Raw genomic sequence first — 23,108 nt, 5'->3', positions numbered from 1 at the left:
TAACAGGGCTGTCAGTGTTTACGCTGCCTCTCCATATGCTGGTTTTAGTCATTTCTAGAACAGTTTGCCAACCATCCCAGTGTGTTGTTATGAAATCCGGTATGTAATCACATGGAAGATCTTGAATATTGCTCCTCACCGCTGCATCAGCTAGAAAGTACAAGAAAGTGGTGGGAATATCCATCAGGCGTCTTCTCTGCTGAAAGGAGGTTCAAGCACAACACATTACTGTGTGTTACAAAGCAATTTCTCTTTTCTTTCAGATATTGTTGTTGTATTTGTTGGGAGGGAGTTAAAAAGAGAAGAACCGTGAATAGCTGAAAGGAAGATCAGCACCAGCATGCAGTAAACATGTCCCATTTCCATATCTGGGGCTTGGAGAATCAAGCTTCCAGTCTCTGCTTGGCCATGAATCTCACTGTGGGGGACAGTCGCTGACTTTCAGCCTATCCTACCTCACAGGGCTGCTGTGTGGATAAAATGGAGTAGAGGAAGAGAGTTCACTTGGCCACCTTGAGTTCCTTGGAGGCAAAAAGGTGGGAAATGAATAAACAAACAAATAAATTTCATATTGCACCAATTGGTTGGAGCTGCAATGATCTCAGAGAGAATTCATCCCTTTCTGGCTCATGGGTTTGCTTGCATGCTCAGCAAAGCCAAAAGGCTTTCTGTGAAGGCTTGCAGAAGCCTGGTTGCACAACCCACACCCGTCTTCTGCATTGAATGCGGTAGCAGCAGCAGCACCCCAAAGGCTGCAAACACATGTGCAGAAGAGAGATGCCACTCGCGCAGCTGAGGCATGGTGCTCGGTTCTTGGTGAGCGCCAGCACCACGCAAAAGCTGGGCACGTCCACCGGGAAGTCAGACTTATCAACCCAAGAAAGCAGACTAGGAGATCAGGGAGCTCAGCTCAGGGAATCCAATGAATATCCCCCACCATCCAAAGCATATTCTTCACACATACATACCCATGTGCCTGAAGCAATACATACCCATGTGCCTGAACATACTGAAGCAAAGCAAGTGTGAAATTAGGAAGCAAGTTTGGTCCCCTGAAATTCTCAGCTTACCTTAAGAAACAAAACAAGGCCTTAGGTCTTTATGCACATGAAAGAAAACCAGGAAATCTATGTAAGGAAAATGATGAACCTGGAAAAACCACAAGATGAATGATGAAGATAGGGTCCCATGCATGAGTGGCCTTTGGACGATACTGCACTGAAATACCTTCTGTTTTGTATGCAGTAGCTTCCAGGGTTCAATTCACAGCTGCCGTGAGGTCCAGTTGCAAGACTGCAGTGGGGCTTCTAATGTATAGCCAGAAACAAATTGGAAGCTGTCTGGATGGGTTGGGGCCTCTTCAGCTGGTGGAACATCTGAACCAGGGCAAGCTTCTCTTTGTCTGTGTCTCCAGAGGAAAGCAGGCAGGAGCAAATTTGCTCTAAGGCTAGCTTTGGCCATGAAAGGAAAGGAGCTGACAATTTCTCAGAGAGACACTAATAGACAAGAGGGAAATTCTCAGAGCTGCCACAAAGGTTGAAGCATCTACCCTGAAGGAAAGAAGGGAGATGCCCTGTTGGGGAGGGGTCCTTATTGATGGCAACTGCAGCCACACCTTGCTTTTAAACCAATGTTGGGGCTGGGAGTCCATGTAAGGAACATTTCATCTTTCTTGCCCCAGATCTTCTCTGTTTGGACAGGCACTCAGAGACTGTGATGGCCAAAGTTTCCTCTTCAAAATCCCCAGAGTAAGTGGGTTCAGAAAAGTCCAAAAGACCAAGGCATCTGGTAACCCTGGGCTATCAGCAGTGAAGATCCAAAAGCCAGTGCAAAGAAGAATTCAAGTCCTCCAAAGTCCTTAGCAGTACAGAGACAAGAGTCCAGATTTGACAGGGAGCCCACACGGAAAACGACCCTGCAATACTGGCTGAAGGGCTTTTCCCCCACTCAGAAAGCAGGCATCCTAATGGGAGAGAATTAGATGCATTTCATTCCAGCTAATTATGCTGAATAGCCTGTTGTTTCCTTTGGCTCTTGTCTTTTCCGCTTGTGTTCCTCGACTCTGAAGCAGAGCGGCCCTGCACAGTTGGACGAATGCTACAGTCTAGTGACATTGGGAAGGGCACAGTCCGCTTTGGAAAGCAAGGGAGCCCTAAAGCATGTCCTGTGCAGGGCAGCAAACACAATTACACAGTGTGTCCTCCCACAGTTTCCTACAGGCAGTACGAGCTATTTTTGTAGCTCTCTAGACAAAATAATGGCAGCTTTACCCCTCCCTACTGACTCTCAGCAGGACTTGGCGTTCTTGAGTCTACTCACATAGGTTTTGCCCATCTAGGCTATGGATGAGGGAAATTTTTGGTCATGTTCAGTTCCTGTTAAGAATTTTGCAGCACGAGATTTTCCCTATTTGTGGGAAGGAGTTCAGCACCATGGATAGCTCCCAAAAGCTCAGAATAAAAGCTGCCGTGGCTCGGGAGCTCTACTGACTCAAAGATCCCCCGCTTAAGCCCACAGTGTCTTGGCTTGCCCAACTCATCACAAATTGGAAGGACTTTTTCGATCAAGGCTACTTCTCCACCTTCTGTCTGCTGGGGAGGGATAGAAGGGGGAGAGGGTGCAAAGCCAGAGGGCTATCAATGCATGGCTGGTGGCAGCGTCAGCTGGCGGGCCACCAGAGAGAGGGCATGGGGATTTCACAGGCCGCAAGCCAAAAGAGCCAGTGGGAGGGAGGCATACCCGCACGCCATCTTCTTGCATGCATGGCGTGGAGAGTCACAACCTCTCCACAAGTTTGGAACCTCCTGTGTGCAGATCAATGAGTCACGGCTGCAAACCTTTGGCAGAGAGCACACCATCAGCGATGCTTGGTGCACAGCCAAGCCCTTCATGTGGACTTCCAGGTTGGCCGGGTTATTTTGATACCTGAGGAAGAGAATCCCGTATGCTCCCCTTCCCTGCTGGTCAAAACAGAGTCGGAACGACCGACACAGCTAGCCCTGTGCAACCCTTTCCACAGCTGAAATCTGCTGCCTAAGGCTGCAACCTCATTCTCCTAAATGACAGGGCTGGCCCTAGGAGCTTCCATAGATAACGGGTTGGCCGCTGTGGGAAACAGGATGCTGGACGACATATGCCTCTGGATTTACCCAGGAGGGCTGCTCTTACAGCCCTTTCAAGCATGCAAATCCACATTCCTCCCTCCACATTATGCTGGGAGATTTGTGATGATTCACCTCCTAGCTTTAGAGAAGAGCAGAGGAAATGGCCGTGATGCCTGCCAGCTGCCTGTGTTGGCCTCCGCCGTCCATGAAGCTGCACCCTACTCCCAGGAAGCAGGGCCATCTTTAGTGGAACACCCACATAGATCAGAGGATCCCTGTGGATCAGACTGGTGGTCCATCTAGCTTGGCCATCTCTATTTCACAAGGTCCAGTCAGATGCTACTGAGGAGCCCATAACAGGGGCAGGAAAGGGAATGGCCTGCATCCACCACTGTGGGGCGGGCAATCAGGCACATGCCAACCCTGGCAGCCTTCAAGACTCAAAAGGGTCTATCAAAAGAGACACAAGTTTAGGTAAACCCCATTTAAAGCCCCCTGAGCCAGATTTTTCCTAACCTGGCACAGCCCAAATGCATTGGACTACAACTCCCATTAATCCCAGCCAGGGTGGGTGGGAGTGATGGGGCTGTAGTGCAACGGACCTGAAGGGTACCTGGTTGGGGAAGTCCCAATCAAATTAACATTACTTTCCGAATCGGATTAGTAGCCTGATTTCTTTGGCTACATTTAGTTTTTCATTTATGCTGAGCCATCAGTAACGAACCGCCGAGCGAAAGGGATTGTTTTCTCTCTGTGTGAATTAAGCAGCATTTTGTTAACTGCTGGGAGAGCCATTGCAGAGCTCCAGGCATAACATGGAGTTTGACTTTCAGCTATGCTGGGTAAATCATTATATCCTAGTTCAGGCTGCCCTCCGGCCTGGATGTCCACCATCCCCCGGACTCGGAGGTATACAGCATAAAGTGCAAAGAGGGAGAAGCCATGCAAATGAACTTTACCCACCCACGGCATTTTTGCTAGACAGCTTTCCCGCCATCTAGCTAGAGTGCCCCAGAAGAGGAAGCCATGTGCACTTTGCTCCCGTGCCCGATCCAGCCTTCTCCCTCCCCATCTCCAGGAAAACCCCCTTCCCCATCCTCGAGGGGTCCTCCATGCTGCAAAGGGGCAGGGAAGTGGGGCAGGGGCTCTGTTTCCTAGCTCCAAGGTCAGAGCCCCCCTTCTGACCTCAGAGCTGCCCAAACAGAGCTCTTAGAGCCTCCGGGCAAGGTCTGGGGGCGATAGCATCTTTCTCTTAGCAGTGTTGTTGAGCGGATAAAATGAACCGCATGTCTGGAGTTCTTCTAAAGTGATTTCCTTTCCTGAAATGACAAAATTTATAATAGTCTCTCCACGTTCCTTCTGTAAATCTTCTTGCTCTCTTCCCTCTTACCCAACACAGAAGATTGGAAGGGTAATAAAATAAATCAACAGATGATACCTTGAAATTAACATTTCGGGCCATGCAAATGAGATCTAAAAGCATTTGAAGAGAAGCAGCAGCAGGGAAGATTTATTCAATAGGGGGAAAGCCAGAGGAGAGCGGGAGAAGACAGACAGAGGCACGGAGTGTGGGATCAAGCAGCGAGGTGAACTCCACAGCCAATAAGCACGTCGGCGTTCTTTTCTGCAAATCAAAGCTGCATCACAGATGTGCCTGCTCAGTGGAAAATATTTAACGACAGAAAATTGCTACAGTTTTAACTAAAACCTTTCCAGGTAGAGGTTTAAGAACCACAGTGAGAGGGAATGTTTTCAAAGCCTTCCACCCCTATAACTGCCAGATGCTAGTAAAATTTGAAAGAAATGTGTACGGGGAGGGGGAAGGAAGAAAAGCTCTCGGAGTAATGTCATTTGGTAGAAGCAAGCCAGCACACTGAGAAACATTAGAGAGATCCAGTTACACAAAAGCATGTCTGACTGAGCCTCACATCCAGCCCAGAGCCGGGAGGGTTAACCAGAGAAGTTGCATGTTAACAGTGGAGATTATGGGATGTTTATCCAGCCTTCAGGTTTCCTGTGTAAGTGTTTGGATTTCCTGAAATCTCTTCTATCAGTCCAAGGGGTGTCCAGTGTGAGACTTCCCCCCCACCAAACCATTTTTTCTTCGCTCACATGGGTAGACTTTCCTTCCTGCCGCTTTTCCAACTGTATTTGTGTCTCCTTACGAGCCAGGACTTTTGTGGACGCAAGTCAAAACTTTTAGGCTCCCAGAAAACATCTCTGGATTGTTGGATTTTGGGTTTTCTTTCAGTTTAAGCAAGAAAGCATATCACACACACACACACACACACATCCAGGGAATTATTATTGTTACACTATGAACTTTTTTTCCCAGCAGCCTGTGGGAAAATAATTTTAACTTTTTTTTTTAATGGAATGATGGCCTTTATTTTGGCAGGCACTTCTGGAATGGAGTTCAAACTGGACAAGTCTTGGTGAGTTATCAGTTCTGGTTTTAGTGGATACTGAATCAAAAGGAAACGTGTGGCCAAATGCAGCCTTGCTCTTTAAGTCTGGGTGTTTTTCATTACAAATCACAGACGGTGAAAATGTCTGTCTTGCTATATTGATTAATTCATATTTTATCTGCCTGCTTTGAACTACTGATTAATTTCTGCATTAAATGCATGCTTTTCATTGCACAAAGTTGGTGCTAAATATTAGTCTTGTCACATCAGAGGAGTCGCATTATGTAGAACTATACCCGGCCTAGCAATCCTTACTCAGGAAAAACGTGAATTTGTAAGAACTGCTCCTCCTTTTTACCGAGCTGCATTTGCAGAGAAGTCCCAGTGCTTTCATATTGTCAGAAAACAAGTATTCCCATTGGTTTTCCCCCTTCAAGATCATTATAGATGAATGCTATTTGCATTCCTTAACAGCCTGTTGCAGATCAGTTTGGTTTTAAAATTTCAGCCCTATGCATAGGCCATGTTTCTTTTTGTTGTCTTTTCAAATATTTCTGTGCTCAGAGGAAAGTTGGAGCAAATGCAGGGGGCCAAGAAGGGCCAAAGTTAGCCTCATGTTTTTTTGCTGGGAATGAAACAGCCATGTGGACAAAAATTCACGAATGGTTCCAAGTTAGCTCAACTATAACAGTAGGAATGCTCTGAGCATGATGTCTGTTTAATAGAATCTTTTTGCAAAAATCTTTGGATGGCCTCCATTTTAACTTGCTTTATTTTGAATGAGGGTTCTTTCTAAGGCTGTTCTTTTGAATATATCATCTACAATAAATACTAAATGCAACATTTCTTCCCCCTTTCCTCCGATTATGCAATGTTTTACTCCCCACCGGTACAGAAAAATAGACTATTTCCAAAAGGAGTCTAGATTTTCTGCATTTCTATTGTGTGTTGATCAAATGTAAACTTTGCTGCGGAAATACTGTACATTCAGTTCGACATTATTTTTCTTCTACTTCTTTCAAGCAGAAAGTGCTTTCCAGCCATGGCCAAATTCCTATGCAACCTTAAGCAGGAAGAAGGCATTTTTCATGTGTGCCACTAACTGAGCTAATTGTATGCATATTTACTCAGACATTCTAGTGAATCCCTTTATAATTATTGCAGCCCTTATAGTGCACCTTTGGGTCTCTTTCCCACTGTTGGAACATGTGCAAGTGTGAAAGACTGAAATGCAACTCTAAAAGGGCTTGTGTTGGGTTTTTAAATCAATTTATGCTCTGGGAGACAGTGGAGTCCAAAGCCGCACTGAAAGCTTTGATTTTAGTGTGAACAGATGTGCTTTTCCAGAGATGCATTCGCTCTACCCACACTTTATTCTGCAGATCTGTACGCATTTGGATATGGCTTTTCTTATTTTGCTCTCAGTATAGAAGTGTTGTGAAAGAGCCTAGCTTAGTGTCACCGACACTGATTGCTTTCAACTTCTAAGTTCTCTATTCTTTGATGGAACTGATACAGTTACAGAAAATATTTGTCAGTAGCATCAACATTAATTTGTTTCACTGTATTTATTTATTCATTTAAAGCTTTTGCATGTCATCCTATTACACAAGATCTCAGGACTGCTTACGATATTTAAAAAGACAATTAAAACAACAATTGCAATAAATAATAAAACAACAAAACAATACATCACAAAACAAACAGAGCGACTGAAGGTTAAAAGTTGTTAAATATAAAAATACCGTTTAAATAAAAAGGTTTTGGCCTGGTGCCAAAAAGAGTATAAATTTGGCAGCAGGCATACCTCTCTGGGAAGTACATTCCAGAGTCTGGGCGCCACAGCAGAGAAGGCCCTACTCCGAGTTGATGACCTTTTAACTCTCTTAGAGAGGGTTCCCGGGGCAGGGCTTCTCCCATAGATCTTAAGGGCATGAGGGCATATACTATATCCCTTTCCCCACTTTCTACACAACCAACAAGTTTCCTTGTATCTCCTCAGGAATCCAGTGAAATAGACAATGCCAAAGAATAGGCTATCAACTTCACATACACTGCTTTCCTTCACTAGCATCCAGTCCACTCTTGTCCTCTCCTGTAAAAATGACAGGGCTTCTTCTGAATTTTGCCAGTTACACTGGAGAACAGAGCAAGACAGCAAAGGAAATATCACTAGGAAGGACTAGAAACTTGCAGGATTGCACTGGCCTACTTGTTGGATTGTATGGGTCAACTTTGGGGGAAGTGGGAAAGGCATGACTTGTGACCTGTGCTGCACAAAGTATTCTTAGCTTCAGTTCTGCAAAGTCCTTCAGATCATACATTAGCATAGGAAAACTTGGAGGAAGGGAAAGGCTGAACTTAATTCCAAATCTTCTTAAAACAGGAGAAATTTGTTGGTTCAAACAGCATATGGGAACATGCTAATGCACATGTACTGCAGAAGGGTTTTTACATATTTTCAGCTTCTTTCCACTTTATATTGAGTTCCCACATAATTGAAAAAAAATCTCAACAGTGCATGTAAGATGCATTTGCTTCAACTTTGCTGAAAAATTCAGCACTGCATGCACAATTTCCACATTCCACTTGCTGGGAGAACAGAGGTCCATGTTCTGCAGTCCAGGCTATGAGAGGATAGGTAGATTGTCAGTTTGGCTGGGAAGAAAACCTCCGCAATGCCATGAGAGCAGGAATGGCTTTGTGGAGGAGAGTGAGGGCTGATGGAAAAGGAATGCCAAGGGGCAAAAAGCCAAATGCTGTGGTCCAGGAAGCCCAGAAGCAAGACCCACAAGAATGGAGGAACAGGAACGTAAGAAACTGCTGGACTGAGAAAAAGGACAGAAAAACTGCTGGATGGAGATTAACAGATTGCCTTGGGAGGGGCTAGATGGTCAAGCATCAAACCATGAAGTGCAGGAGGCAAGAAGCAACAGGAGGAGGAAGAAGAGGAGAGGAAATCTCTCACTGCTTATGGCGGGGATGACTGCTAAGATGACTGGCCAAGAAAGATGGCATGAAATGAAAAAGGGCAGAATGTTAAAGAATAAAGTCAGCACTATTGGAGGCATGGAATTAGGAATGTGTCCAGCTAGCTCAGTATTTTCTTCTGGGTTCTCCAGTGCAGTCCCCTTGGGTACCAAGCTGCCTGTAGACACCTCCCTTGATCCCTGCTAAACTTCCCACGCCTCTTAGTTAATGTTTAAGATTTTTTAATCACTTAGTTTTTAACTAGGGCACTGGAATGATGCAAAGCAAGATGCTGGCTTTCTGAACCATCTGTATCGGAGTCTGAAAGGACCGTTTTGTGCTTTGAAGTCCAGACCCCGTTTCTGCCCTGGGCAAACTCCTTGTCTTTTAGTGCAACTGGCATGCCTTCTGAGAAGTGAGTGCATTGTGACCAGCCATATCCAGCATGGCAGCCATTTTATGAATAAGCAAGTCTCTACCTCCACCCAGCAGCCTAAGATATTCTCCCCAAAATTTAAATGTGTCCATCTTCTCAAAAAAGACTAGCGAATGGCAGCAGCTCTGCAGAGTTGTACACAAAGCTCTTTCCATCACCTGATCCTTTGAAATGAAGAAGGCAGAGATTGAATTTAGGCCCAGCTCCTTTCAAACATCTGCTCTACCACTAAGCCATGGTCCCCTGATGGGAACAGAGGCCTGGGACAAAATGGTTAAGGGATGGCTGGGAGTTGTTGTGCATGACGGTTGGAAGACGGGGATCTCTGGGCCAGAGTTCTCGCAGGAGTGAGCAAATTTTCAGCGGTTTGCACAGAATCCTCTGCCAGCATGAAAAATGGCCGGGAAGACTGAACGTGGGGGACCCAAACTTCTGGAGTTCTCTTTCTGCCCATCCTGGATCTAAAGGATGCATAAGAGAACTTAGACCTAGATCCTGAGAGTACAGTACCTTTAAGACTGGGAGGGAGAACAGGCAACTGCAGCTTTTCCTGTCATTGCAGCATTACAAGCTGAAAGCATAAGAGCCCCAAAAGTGGCATATGAACTTTTGGGGACCACAGGCCATTTCATCCAAAGCAGAGGGGTGTGTGTGCACTGTATTTCACATATGGATTTGAGCTAACCAGTTAGTTCCTTGGAAAAACAACTCTCTCTCTCTCTCTCTCTCTCTCTCTCTCTCTCTCTCTCTCTCTCTCTCTCCTGTTGTTGCCTTCACACTTTAGACCTGATCCTGTCTTTCTGAGACTAATTCTGCAGGAGGAGCAAACGGCCATATGCAGGAGACTTTGCCATGGCGTCTGAAAATAGCTTTCACAAACCTAGGGTAGCTGAGTCTGATTGCTTGTTGTGGTTTTGCAGAGGATTTGTAGGGGCAAAAGAAAAGAGGGGGAAAAAAGGGAAGAAGTGGGGTCAGGAGTGTGACTGGCCAGTCTAAGCTGTTTTCTTTCACACACGCTTGCATCCATGCCGTTTTTGTTCCTAGCATAACACAGGAAGGGACGAGAAAGCAGCCAGAGCACGCGGTAAGGAAAGCTGAGACTTATTTTTGAAACGAGGCCACTGGAGCTTTAAAATGACACACGGACACCGAGATTTGCCGCTGAAGCTCTGTAAAATGTACTTTCTTGGTGCCTAGAAAAGAAACAATCGATACAGCATAGTTCCCTCCCTACTTGAGCCTCTCCTCGGGGCTAACCGCAAGTCAAAACAGCCTCCAGCAAGCACATACTTCAGCCTGGGCCTGAGCTTCCATTCTCGAGCTGCGGAGATGCTGCAAGCCTTGGAGTACACAGCCCTATGGCCTCCCAGCATCGTCAGGGAGTGGCATCGGATTATCTGGGGCCCCAGCTCCAAGGCTCTGCAACCGCAGAGTTTGCAGCCTGCACGGAAAACACGGCACCCTCTGACCTCCCCACAGTCCACAACTGCGCCTCAGAGAAAGCCAAAGGGAGTGCGGGGGAGGCTAAGATGAATGGCTTCCTATCAGCAGTGCCGCTGATAGCTTCCCGGCCCTTTCCTATGGGCACCCCAGCCTCCTCCTCCCCCACTCCCCAGCACTGTACAAGGCACAGAAATCGCCGCCATGGTCCATGCACTGGCTGCAGGGAAACCTCTGAGTTCAGAGGTATATGTGCATTGAAGGTGGGAGAGATTGGATTGCACCTTAATTCGCTCTTGGGTATGTTTTAATGGAAGGACAGATTGCAAACTGCATAGGATATGCTGAAAAATTAAACCTCACCATTTCATGTCTCCAGAATTGTCATTCTCAGCAAGCAAAGACTGCTTTATTCATGGAGGCCTTTGGGCTGGATTTATTTTTTTATTTGGTAGTTGGCATGTCCTTATTGCGTTTTAGCATGCAATCCAGTGTATGTTCAAACAAAAAGGCAATGGTTTGTTTCCCTCACAAGAGGGAAAAGGGTGGGATATAAATCTAATGTAATAATAGCAATAATTTAAATTATTTATGCAAGCTACAAAAAGGGTAGGAAAGCAGAGTATAATTAAAATAAATATATAATAAAGCACTCAAAGCCTTCTCCCGGGCATTTCATTCCCTAAGAGCATGGAGAAGTGTCTGTATGTGCAGGCATGTGCTTGTGGCTGTTTTAATCCAGGGAATTATTGAGGCATTCTTCTCCTCACCCATGCGGTGAGATACAGACCAGGAAGTGGACTGTAAGCAGTACATGGTGCTGCTCTGGAATTAGGTGACAGAGAACATCAAAAGTTGCCTGATGCCAAATTCAAACTATTGGTCCATGATGCTTGGTACTTTCTTAACTACACAGACCGGCAGGAACTTCAAAAGGGATCTGAACCCTACCTGGAGATGCCAGAGAATGAAAATAGGGCTTTCTATATGGAAAGCATCTGGTCTTCACCATGGAATTCTGAGCCTTTCTGTGTCTTCCAAGGATCCTTGATGCCAAATATCCCTGCTGCTGTTTTGTCATCTGACTTATGGTGCCTATGAATGAATGGCCTCCAGAACTCCCAGTCCAAGACAGCCCTCGTGTAAACTCAAGGCTGCCACTTTCTTTATGGAATTGGTCTGTCTCAAATTTGGACTTCTCCTTCCTCTTCCGCCTTCAAGTTTCTCTCTGTCTTCTCTAGTGAGCCTTTCCTTCCCACAAGTGGGAAGGTGTTTCTGTTGTGTTCTGCTGATTCACTCCAATGATTAGCACTGAAGGTAGGGTGACCAGCTGCGCTACCTTCAAGAGATCTTCTCTCTCTGATGGACTATAAAAGGACGGCCCTTTATCAGTCCAAGTGCAGTTTAAATATAAATAGCCTCTGCAGGAACCCATGGAAGTTGTCCATCCTCAGTTCACACCTGGACAACAGACTGAGAAGGTGGGCACCCAAGCTACTTCCGCACTGTGCTGCGATGTACACAGTATGTATTTAAAGCTGCTATCGTATAAATATTCGGTCAGAAAAAAGTCTTAAAACTGCCAGCATGGAAGTTGCACTTATTTTTGCCTAAATAGGCAAAGGATTGTGTCCCAAATCCTTTCTAAATAAGGATCTCTGCAAACAAATTATGTTATGTAGATCTATGCAAACTCGTGTCCTCTGTTGTCCTCCTTTTTGAGGTGATGCATAAACCTTAAAATAAGAAGCATCATGCAGCTTCAGCATCTATCCCACAGAGCTGTCATATCACTTGGATAATCCTTGTCATTGGCAAAACATTATCTTCTGAAACAATCAGAGGGACATTTGGAAGGAATGTGGAATATTGGGGGTTCGTCGGATTCCTTTTGATCAGAAAATCTGGCCAAAGATCTCTTTTTCAGGGACAGTGCCAAGGCCTTCTGGTTTTGATTAGGTTGAATGTACTGTGGGAATTGGCTTTCTGGTGGTATTTTGGTATTTCCTCTTCGGATCACACCCTATGCTAGGAAGTGTGGGAGAGCAGAATTTGCCTGTGTGAGTCAGTCCATCCGTGATCTTTGCTATATGTAGAATGCTTCCTTCCAGGTAACTCATAAAGTCTTAAAAGGTGCTGTCCTAGATAAGACCCAATGCCCCTTTTCCCCGCAGTGGCACATGGGAAACCCCCATCTGAGCCACAAAAGCTAGGTGCCTCTCCAGTCGCTAGTATTCAGGGATATGTGGAAGTAAATTTCATAGTTGAACTAGTAAATTGTGGAAGTACATTCCGTGGTTTAGCTAGATGCTCTGTAAAGAAGCACTTCCTTTTATCTGTCTTGAACCTCCTTCATGGGGGGTGGGGTGCCAAGTTCTAGTATTATGAGCAATGGGAGACAGAATACAGAGAGATGGGAGAGAGAGGACAGCTTCTCGCTTTTCATTTTCTCCACACCCTGCCTAGTTCCACACAGCTCTGTCCTGTCCCACTCCCTTGGTCTCCTTGTTAATAAATCAAATAGCCCAGATGTCTTGGCTTTCCCTTTTGAGTGAGGTGCTCTGTTCCCAGATCAGAGGAACCTTGGGAGTGCAGATCAGCAGAACATCTACCCCAGTATCGCCAACACTGGCTAGCAGCAACTCCTTGGGTTTCAGGCAGGATTGGGATACCAGGGGCTGAACCTGAGACCTTCAGCATGCAGCCCTTCCCTGCTTTAGAAGGTTTGCCCTTTTAAACTGCACCGTTCTTAGCTCTGCAATAATTTCCTTTTTCCTTCTTTTGAAATGTGGTGACCGAAACTGTACATAGTATTCCAAGTGTGGTCAGACCAAGTCAGGACTGGACAAATACTTTAAATGCCTAGGTGATGGAATTGCCTTTTGTACATGCAGCAGAGTTCTGTTCATCTTCTTAAGAAAGTGAAAAAGAAAAACAAGGCATAAATGTGTGCTTTATAATAAGAATAACATGTTGTTTAAGGCTCAGAAAGCAGCTGGGGGCAGTTTCATGATCTGCCTCACATCTGGAGAGGGGCAGAGTTACTATGAACTGCAAAGGGAAAATATGTGGACATAATAGTTGGTAGTAGTTTCAGGGCAATTTAAGTCACGGAACCGTGCATGGAGGAAAGGTTAAACTCCATGTCCTCATGGCCCATGGCTCCCATCAGAATTGGTTTGCCCTCTGGCTGCTCTTTGATGAGGAAAATATGCATGATTGGACTTCCAGATCATGGCTGAGTTCACACCACACAACAAATCTAAGCAAAGTTTGAGTAGGGTTGTTGTTGAACCATGAGTTATTGTTGAATTGCAGCTTGTGAACTGAGCTGTGCTAATGAACCATGGTTTATTAACCAAGCAGCCCACAAAGAGAATCCATGTTTGGTTTTTGGGTTGTGAACTGTCAGTTGTTTGTGGTTAACAACAGTTTGTTAGCACAACTGGATTCACAAACCACAGTTTAACATAAGCCTATGATTCAATGACGATTCTGTGTTCATGTTGTGTTGTGTGAACCAGGTCCATGTCTAGTTTGGCCTGAAAGTGCAAAGGGACAGCTGGTAATGGCAAAGCTTAAATGGGTGATTTAGCGGCTATACCTCATTTCTCCCAAGTTATTTTGCTTCTGGTGTATCTAAAAAGGAATGCAAGAGAAATATAGATGGTAATTACATTGTAAATTATCTCACACTTCCATCAATATCTCAGGCACCTTTATTGAGGCTTTGGCAACAGGCATGTTTATTTTTAACTTGGTGAATCAGTTAGAAGCCTGTTTTGCAACTGTTTTCAAAGAGTTCAGGATTCTTTGTCTGATGAAAGATGAATATATACGTAAGTGCACATGTGCTGTTTTAATGGCTTTTGGGAAAGAAACAGAAAACAGGGCTGAGATGTGACAGGAGAACGGATCCAACATTCTGCCCGCAAGATGCATTCGTAGGCAAGGCCCACTATGCCAAGCTATGCCAAGAAGCCGCTGCTACTCTTAGGAATGTCCCATCTGTCTGTCCCCAAACTCATGGAGCATTACTTCATTCTCCCTCCCATGCTACTTCTGTATATATAAAGGCCTCCTCATTCACTTACATGTGCCAACATACACAGTTTCTCTCATTCACTCCTTTGCCTGCCAATCCAACAGGTTCATTTCTGTTATCTCTGGCAAGGATGAATACAAGTGTTTAAGGTTGTTTGGGGTGGGGGGCGGGGTTCCACAGGAATACCCACTTTGAAGAGCTGGCTTTGCATTCTGGATCTTAATTATATTTTGGCCAAGAGTCTCTTCCTGCTGCTGCATGTCAGGCAGGTGATAAAAACAATTAGATAGGCTTCATTTCCCTAAATGCAAAAAATGGCAATTGCAATGCGCATTCGAGGAGGTTCATGGATTTGTAATTCCAATATCAGTGAACAGATATTTTGGCATTAAAAATGAAAATAGGTTAATGAGGGAAATATAGGGCTGCTAACCCTTTGCCAATACATTGCTGCTTCTGCACATAATTATTTGGGAGTGGGGGAGTTACTGAACATCTACCAAGTTGTTTAAAAAGACATTTTTCTCATGCTGGCATCCAAGGGTTCTGTCTAATGTTATACCTACTTAGACCCATCAAAATGAATGGGGCTTGTGTCAGACAAACATTGGATACAGTCCCAAAACTAGATGTGAGCCAGGCTGGTAGAGCCGAGAAAGAGAGAGGGTATTTGCAAGAGTGTAGTGCATGAGAGGTTAAGCACTCCACCTGACCCACTCTTGTATGGGACACGTCCCCCCTGCCCACTTTCCCTGCTTTCTTGGCAAACCGTCTTAGAAAGAGATGACAAATGACAGCTTTAATCTTTGTCAGTCTCCCAAAGAGCTTTGCTCTTGGGTGGTATGGAACTGCAATGAATGAATGAAAGTGAAGATTGACAGATACATAAGGAGAACATGACTGGACACAAATGGCATAGTCCTCTTAGTAGAATAATTCTTCTATCCCACTTCAGGTCCTCAGAAAGGACAGCCAGCACCCCAGACTACTTTCAGCCTTCGGCTAACTCTCTGCCTCTCTGCATATTCCCCCATTTCAGAACTCATTTTGTTGCTAAGGGCAAATGTTCAGAGAAAAGGAGGACCTGGAGCTACCAGCATGCCCCAGCCAGCTATACTGCAAGCTTGTCATCTGTCTAAACAACGTTGGGATTAAGCCCTTCACTAACTAGCAGCTGACCAGCATCGCATGACAGAAGAATGGTTAGTAAGGTGGTGCACAAGATGCTGACAAGGATGTGCAGCTTGGATGGTTAAAAAAGTACTTTGCAGCCCCCAGACAGAGTGTGGGTTCTGGCTGGTTTGTTGACATCCTTAATGCAACTTAGATTTCACAACCCAGCCTGGCAAGGGCAATTAAGGGAATCCTCCTGCATGCAGCTGGCATGGTGTATGTCATTTGGATTAGCTTTCTGTCTCCCACACTCCCAGTCTCACAAGGCCACAACGACCCTCCATCTTCAACTTTAGGGGAACTTATTTTTCCTGAATCCATGGTTTTTACATTTAGAACATTCCTGATAAATCTCTTGCTGTCTCAGCCCTTTCCTCCTGTTCTTATCTATTTAAAGCATTTTTATGCTCCTTGTTTGCCAAAAAGTCTCTCCAGAGCTGCTTACAAAAGATTAATAAAATCGCAAGTTAGTCTCTGTCCTCACTCTTACAATAATGGTAATAACGATGATATCACTGGAATGGTTAGGGAGGAAGGAGGACAAAACAAACAACTTCAGGAGGTGGTTCTTCGTTATAAAGTCCTTCTCGGTGTTCCTTCTGGACACTTCCCTGCAGCTGCGCCTTCTTTGACTCACAAATGGAGCCAGGCTGGATTTCAGTTTGTCATGATGCTTCCATGCGGAGGCAGAGGGTGCAGCCTCCCAGGGCTCCCCTGCTCATTAAGAGGCATTTCCCTGGCCATCTTGCGTCAGTAATCTTGTGGATAGGAATGGGGAGGAAGTGCCTCTCAAAGGGCATTGCCGGATCGCTTCCTCAGATTTGGACTTGTTTCAGGGCAGCCCCGAGCTCTCTCTGTGCACTGGGAGACAGCAGCCAGCACCAGGTCAGCAGTATTTCTGGGTTCACTCAGAGGTGAAGGGCCAACAGCAGGAATAATTCCAGAAGCCTACACCCTGCTGAAGCAACAACTCTCATTCCAAGGGTGAGGCTCCCACCAGCCTTGCTGTGCTCTGTCCAAGGTCCTGACCACTTCTCGGCTAAACCACAGCCTGCTGGACCTGCTTTGCCCCAGCTTTATAGGACACAATGTGACTTGCCCATGAGCCTCACCAGAACAGGTTGAGATGCTGTGACTGTGAGGCAGGGGAGGTGAGCAAGTCTGACTGACTCAGGGCCATGCACAGGACTGTGTAGCTTGGTGGACCCTGCAGTACAGGAACAAGAGTCTTCCTAAGCATAGGATGCAACCTAGTGCATGAGAGAGAACCAGTGTGATGTAGTGACCGAGAGCATGGGACTGGAACTCAGGGGACTTGGCTTGAAGTCCCCGTTTGACCATGGAGCCAACAGGGTGACTTTGGGCCAGGCACAGACTCTCAGCCCAACCTACTTCACAGAGTTGTAGTTGTGAGGATAAGATTCTGAACAGGAGGAGGAGCGGCTTTGAGTTCATAAAAAAGCAGGATATACGTAAATCTAATAAATAAATACATAATATTGGGGTGCTACCACTGGCAATGGCTGGCATAAGCCATATTTCCTCTGTTCTTCACCAGAGGATAGAGTCAGAGTTGGAAGGGCCTTCGTCTGCTGTGACGTCCAGCCCCCTGTTCAGTGTAGTAAGGGCAGAGCTGGATCCCCTGCCTCGCCCAGTGGTTTCCCGGTGTCTGTGTTCAGCAAGGGGGAGCTCCTTCAAGGCAATCGGCGCTGGTGTCACGGAGAAGTTTCTCCTGACAGTCAGCCCAAATCTGCCTTCCCTGTAGCCTCCAGCCAGGCACAATGTCCTGCAACAGCAGAGGACCAGCTCCTGCCTCTTCTGCGGGACAATTAGATAGAGATGGGGACAGAGGCAGGGGTAGGGATGGGCTATGCAGTCTATTAATTCCTGACACCCACATTTTGAACATTTTCCAAAGAATTTAAATGGAAAATTATAAATAGCTAGCAGGGGAAGGGAAGTACAAGGAGAAAAAATACTAAAACATAAGCTATATGCATTTATTGATTAAGCAGTCTATAGAATTTGTCCAATCTCCTTTTAAAGCCATCCAAATTGGTGGTCATTGCTACATCATGTGGAAATGAATTCCATAGTTTACCTATGTGCCAAATGCAGAAATAGTTCCTTTTATCTGTCCTGACTCTCCCACCAGTTGGCTTCATGGGATGACCCCATTGGGCTTGAGTGTGATGAGAGAAACCATGCATTATTCTATATGGCTCTCTTGTATTCCCTTGTATGTGCCTTTTTGTGTAAGATGAATAATCCCATATGTTGTAAAGGTTCCTTCCAGGAGAGCTGCTCCCTGATCATGTCAGTGGCCCCTTTCTGCATTTTTCCAGCTGCACAATACCCTTTCTTAGGTGTGGTGACCAGAAATGTAGGGCTTATTTTCTCTTTAAGCATGACTGTGCCCTGAAGCATTCTTGTCCCTCTTCTCAATCAAAAAGGCTCCCCTGAGAACTTATAGATGACGAAGAGGAAAAAGTCATTCCTTGCCCTCAAGCCCACAACGCAAAAAAAGCACAGGAAAATGGCATGGGAAGGGAAGAATGGAAAGTCCATCTCATCTCCTTCTGCTGCAACCCGTTGGAAACCTTTCACTAATCAAAGATTAAGAATATACAAAGCTGCCCCATGCCAGGTCAGGATACTTGCGCATGTTGCCCAGTTAAATTCATAGCAGTTTTCTAGGCTCCTAGGCTAGGGTCTTTGCATTCTGTGAAGTAACGATGCAAAGAACTGACCCCAGGAATTTCAGCCACTGAGCCATGGCCCTCTGTAGATTTGTGGATGTGTCTGGTGCCAAACTCCATTTCCCCTTAGTTAGGGCAGTACTCAGTCTAGGTCCCCCTGGCCCTCCAAACTGGTAGGCGTCCAGTGGAGAGGACTGCATCCATGCTTCCCTCGCCTTCCAATGTACAGGGGTACCTTGGCTCACGAACTTACTCTGTTCCAGGACTCTGGTTGTGACCCGAATTGGTTGTGACCCAAGTCAGATTTCCCCGTAAGGTTCAATGTAAATAAGGTTGATCCGTTCTGGTCCCTCCAAATGTGGTTGTGAGCCAATTTTTGGTTGCAAGCCAAATCAAATTTCCAGTTCAATGTAAATAAGGTTAATCCGTTCTGTAACTATTTTAATCTATTAAAAAAACTATTTTAATTTTTTTAATCAGAAAAAATTGAAACAGTGACAAAGAGCAAGAAAGTAACAAGGTACTGACAGTACAGTAGAGAACACTAACCTAGGTGTGGGGGGGAGGTTATTGTTTGGAGGGAGAGTCCCCCCCCCTCCCATAAGGACATTGGGGAGATCCCTTTCAGGCGTTTCCTCTCTTCTTTGTCTCTTAGCTGCAGGGTCAATTTTGGTGAAATTCTGTCTATAGTCACTTGTTTTTTCCTGCGCTGCATAACCCTCCGGAAATGAGAGACCATGTTATCGTTCATCAGATTCAACACTCTGTTCATTACAGTTATGTTGGGGTGGTGCTTCTCAAAGAAATCCTGGCACTCACTCCATTTTTTCCTGATGGATTGTATCACATCACCGCTAACCTCCTCCCCGCCTTCCTCTTCCTCAGTGGAATCCTCCTCAGCAGGTGCCTTCTGCTGCTCACTCCGGAGTTCAGCAAGTTCTTCTGTTGTCAGCTCCTCTATGTCTTCCCTGCACGGAAGCAACTGCGATCGTGGCCATCTCTCCACTTGCGGGGTGGGGGGAGATGCCCACGATCGTGCTGGTTGCGGGGGGAGATGGCCAAGATTGGGCCTGTCTTTCCTGCAGGAGCGCGCCCGTGATCACGCATGTCTTCCCTGCACAAACGCGACTGCGATCGTGGCCATCTCCCCACTTGGGGGTGTGGGGAGATGGCTGCAATCTTGGTTGCCACCCAGTGCAGAGTTCATGACCTAAGCCAAAATTTTCATGAAATGTTTGGTTGTGACCCGATTTGGTTGTGAACCAAGGCATTCCTGAGCCGAGGCACCACTGTACTTAGGTGGCTGATCAGCCCTGCTTCCAGGGAGGAAAAACTGAGGCACCATGTGAATTCCTCATATCCTGGTAGAGCCTCGTGTGCTTCCTCTTTGCCCCCTGGAGCCCCTGTGCCAATGCTGAGGAGCTCCAGCAAGTGTGGAGAGAAAGGTGCAAGCTGCAAATCTGGAACCCTATTTCAGACCTCAGAAGTCTTCTCCAAGACTCCAGATTGGACGGTCAGCATCTAGACAGTGTCCAGAGACCTCAGGTTTGTGCCCTGTTTGCAATAACAGTTGCACACAGTGACTCTTTTCAGCAAACCTCTGTCAACTTGCCCCAGGCCTGTCCTCAAACCAATCTACATACACAGAGACACACACAGAAAGAGGCAGTGACTGGACGCTTAGCTGGTTCTTCTATTTCTTGGTTGGTATTTCCTTGCTTCAAATGCTTCATTTTTATAAGTACTTCAGACTGACTCCTGCAAAAATTCAACATCAAGAAAACGTGCCTGGAAAAGGACAAACCAAAATGAATGCAGTAGCACACGGATGCTCCCCTACAGTTTAACTATAAAGGAATTGGTATTCTGGCGTATTCCAATCATGTATATGTACATACCAGTTATGGGTATGTGTAGATCAGTTATTAAGAAACTGATGATTCATGATTCACTTTGTTGAGTGGGCCAGCCTGTACAAGAGACCTTGGATGTCATCTAGTCCACATGGGCCAAAGGGTAGATTTCCAGATTTGAGGACGTCATCTCCCAGTTTTCCTGACCATTTGCCACATTGACAGGGGCTTCGGGGTGTTGAAGTTCAGAGCCTCTGAAGATCTCCTTTTTGCCCAGCCTTGTATTCGTCCAACCACCATGGTCCGTGCAGGAAACTCGCAGCTATGAGTCCCTCTCCAGCCTCTATGTAAATACTTACATGGAGAAGATCCCACCCTCCCAGCAGTCTGTTCCACCATCCAACGATTCCTCCATTTGGAAATTTCTCCTCGTGTTTAGCCAAAATCTGATTTCTTGACATTTCTGCCCATTCATTCTACCTGCTCCCTGAAGTGGCTTGCTCCACATTGTCAGAACTCTACCATGTCTTTCTGTTGCATCCGTAGCAGGTGAGGACTGCCTCACTAAGCAAGATGATAGCCCCCTGCCCTCCTTTGCCATTTCCCACAAACAGAGGCCCAATTAATCTTGTGCAGTGAAATGAGGTGGGAGAATTGTGAAATGATACAATTTGTTGTTGTTGCTATTCATTGGCAAGTCACCTCTGACTTATGGCAACCCTCCAGAATGGCTTGCCCCACAGCAGCCCCACGCAGCTCTTGGAGGACACAACGATGGTAACATTTCCTACAGCAGTGGAGTAGGGATGGATTCAGAGTTCCCACTAAAAACAAACAAAGAATCTGTGCAAGGAAAACCTTCTGCATCACAAAAGTTTCACACAGACGTCTCCCTACATCTGTAGGGAGAAGGTTCTACAGAAGGAACAAACAGCAGTGCCTCACCTGCAGTTTAAATGTTGGGGTTTTAAAAATTGTTTTTAAATTAATGTCATTTATTCTGTTACTCTGTACACAGCCCAGAGAGCCCTATGGGCTATGGGGCTGTTTATAAATACAACCAATAAACAAATAAATGAGTATGTTCCACTTGTTGTTGAGGCCCCGTCATTGAGGCCCCATTGGTGAGGGTGTTCAAAGATAGGCTGGACATGCCCATGGTGGGCATGTCGTGAGTGGAGCCAGCTGGAGCCGGGGGTCAGACTAGATGGCCCGGGAGGCCCCTTCTGACTGGCTCTGTTTCTATGTACTGCTTCAAGGCTCTTGGCCCCATTCTGTTGCAAGTGTACCTCCAGTACAAGATCTTGGAGTTGAGGTACCAGCTTGCAGTGGATGAGTGCCAGCCCCAATATGAGAGCGAACGGCCATGGAGGAAACTCCAGGGAAGCACGTCTGCCCATGCATGTTATGAGATGCATATCTCCGTTACGTTTCCTTTTAATAATTGAATGGGTCAGCAGGTGTTCTGTTTATCTCGGCCAAAAGGCAGTAACCCAATCCATAGTGGAGCCCGCAGTGGAGCGTGGCAAACGCCACTCGGGCAGGGCACCCATGGAAAGGAAAATACCTGCAACAACCAGCCGAGTGATTTATCGTGACATGGATGATGATTACGCTTGCCCTAGGCCACGCTCAGTGGAAGTCATCGAGTAGAATAGCCGCACGTGGAACAACGCAATCAAAGCCGCCAAATGTTTGGCATGGTGGCCAAGTGAAGTGACTGAGCTTTGCGTCGGGAGGGCTTCCCTTCAGAACTTGCTTCTGTGGCAAACTGAGCAGGCAACCACAGGCGAGCCAGCCTTGCTCAGTCAGGGCTGGCCTGCCCAACAGAGCAAGGTGAGGCACCTGCATCAGGTTGCAGAAGGGGAGAGTGACTAGCGGTGTTCCTCCGTTCCTTTTTCTCTGTCCCTCCACCTGCCCACCGCCAGGAGGGCCTCCTGTCGCAGCCTCCAGCAGGTGCCGTGGAGAGTCCGTCCCCCGGTCTCCTGCTGTGGCATTTGTCACCGCAAGATAGTGGCCTCTGCCACAGTAGGAGTGTGAGCCTGGCACCGTGGAGCAGCTGCCCGTCCCCTTTTTTCTTGTGATGTGCAGCCAGAAGAGCTCTTCCAGCTGCGCCCCTTCCCATGCAGGTGATCTGGTAGGAAAGGTGAGGGGCGTGAGGTGGGGCGAGGGGTGGGAACGCTGTGGGGGATGAGGCAGTCGTAGCACATCTTGTCTTTCCCCTCCGGTGGCGAAAGACCTCACCCTGAGCTTGATTTCAGCCTCAGCTGCCCCTCTGCAGCATGGGATAATGAAACACGACATGGTAGTGAGGACCAATGGAGCTAAGAGACCTGTGCTATCCGTGCCTGATCGGGGCAATGATTCTGGCTAGTTCCACCCCACTGTGGCACATTCGAAGTAGCCCTGGGCCCTGGCGACTTGCTGTACAGGACAAAGGTTTGTGGAGACCCTCTGCGCATGCCACCATGTATGTGAAGCCCCCCTCCCTGCAGAGGGTCACAGGATACATGGGTCCTGACCCCAGTTCCTTGAGGGAACAGGTGAACAATTCACCTGAATGGCACTAAGAGAGGCAAGCTGCTTTAAACACTCTACAGTACCATCTATGAGGGGATGTGTGTGAACACTATGCTCTTTCTTACTCATGTGCTAAATTTGCATGGGGAGATGTGCATGTACATAGAGAATATCATAGTGTGGATAGAAGCATAGCAGAGAAGGAGAGTCACACCAATGGCCCACCCCACCCAGCACTGTCTGCACACAGTGGCCAACCAGCTGCCCACGGAACGCCCAGGCAGGAAGTGATGCAATGACTCCCACCTGCCCCAGTTCCCCAGAAACTGGTGTGCTCAGGTGTACCATCGTTCCTCTGACACCAGAAGCAGCTAGTTGCCATTGGCAAGCTTCTCCCCCGTGAGCTTGTCCAGTCTCCTTTTAAAGCCATCCAGAGCGATGGCCATCGTGTGAGAGTGGA

The 23,108-nt window shown here is 46.6% G+C and overlaps 1 protein-coding gene across 4 annotated transcripts in view; it reads left to right on the top strand.

Annotated features, from left to right (window-relative positions):
- The first annotated feature begins 5,310 nt into the window (after positions 1-5,310).
- The window catches only part of ASAP1 (ArfGAP with SH3 domain, ankyrin repeat and PH domain 1), a 165,311-nt gene continuing 147,513 nt past the window's right edge, over positions 5,311-23,108 (top strand). For 3 of the 4 annotated variants that reach the window (XM_044450446.1, XM_044450445.1, XM_044450439.1), the window contains exon 1: positions 5,311-5,539. The gene's annotated coding sequence lies outside the window, so the exon portion shown is untranslated. The remainder of the gene's footprint in view (positions 5,540-23,108) is intronic. The other variant, XM_044450440.1, reaches the window with a different exon arrangement.

The sequence above is a fragment of the Varanus komodoensis genome, unplaced genomic scaffold (genome assembly GCF_004798865.1).
Source record: "Varanus komodoensis strain SLA01 unplaced genomic scaffold, ASM479886v1 scaffold66, whole genome shotgun sequence".
In the NCBI taxonomy this organism is placed as follows: Eukaryota; Metazoa; Chordata; class Lepidosauria; order Squamata; family Varanidae; genus Varanus; species Varanus komodoensis.
Note: the sequence above shows the minus strand (reverse complement) of the source record. Positions and strands in the feature narration are given on the sequence as shown.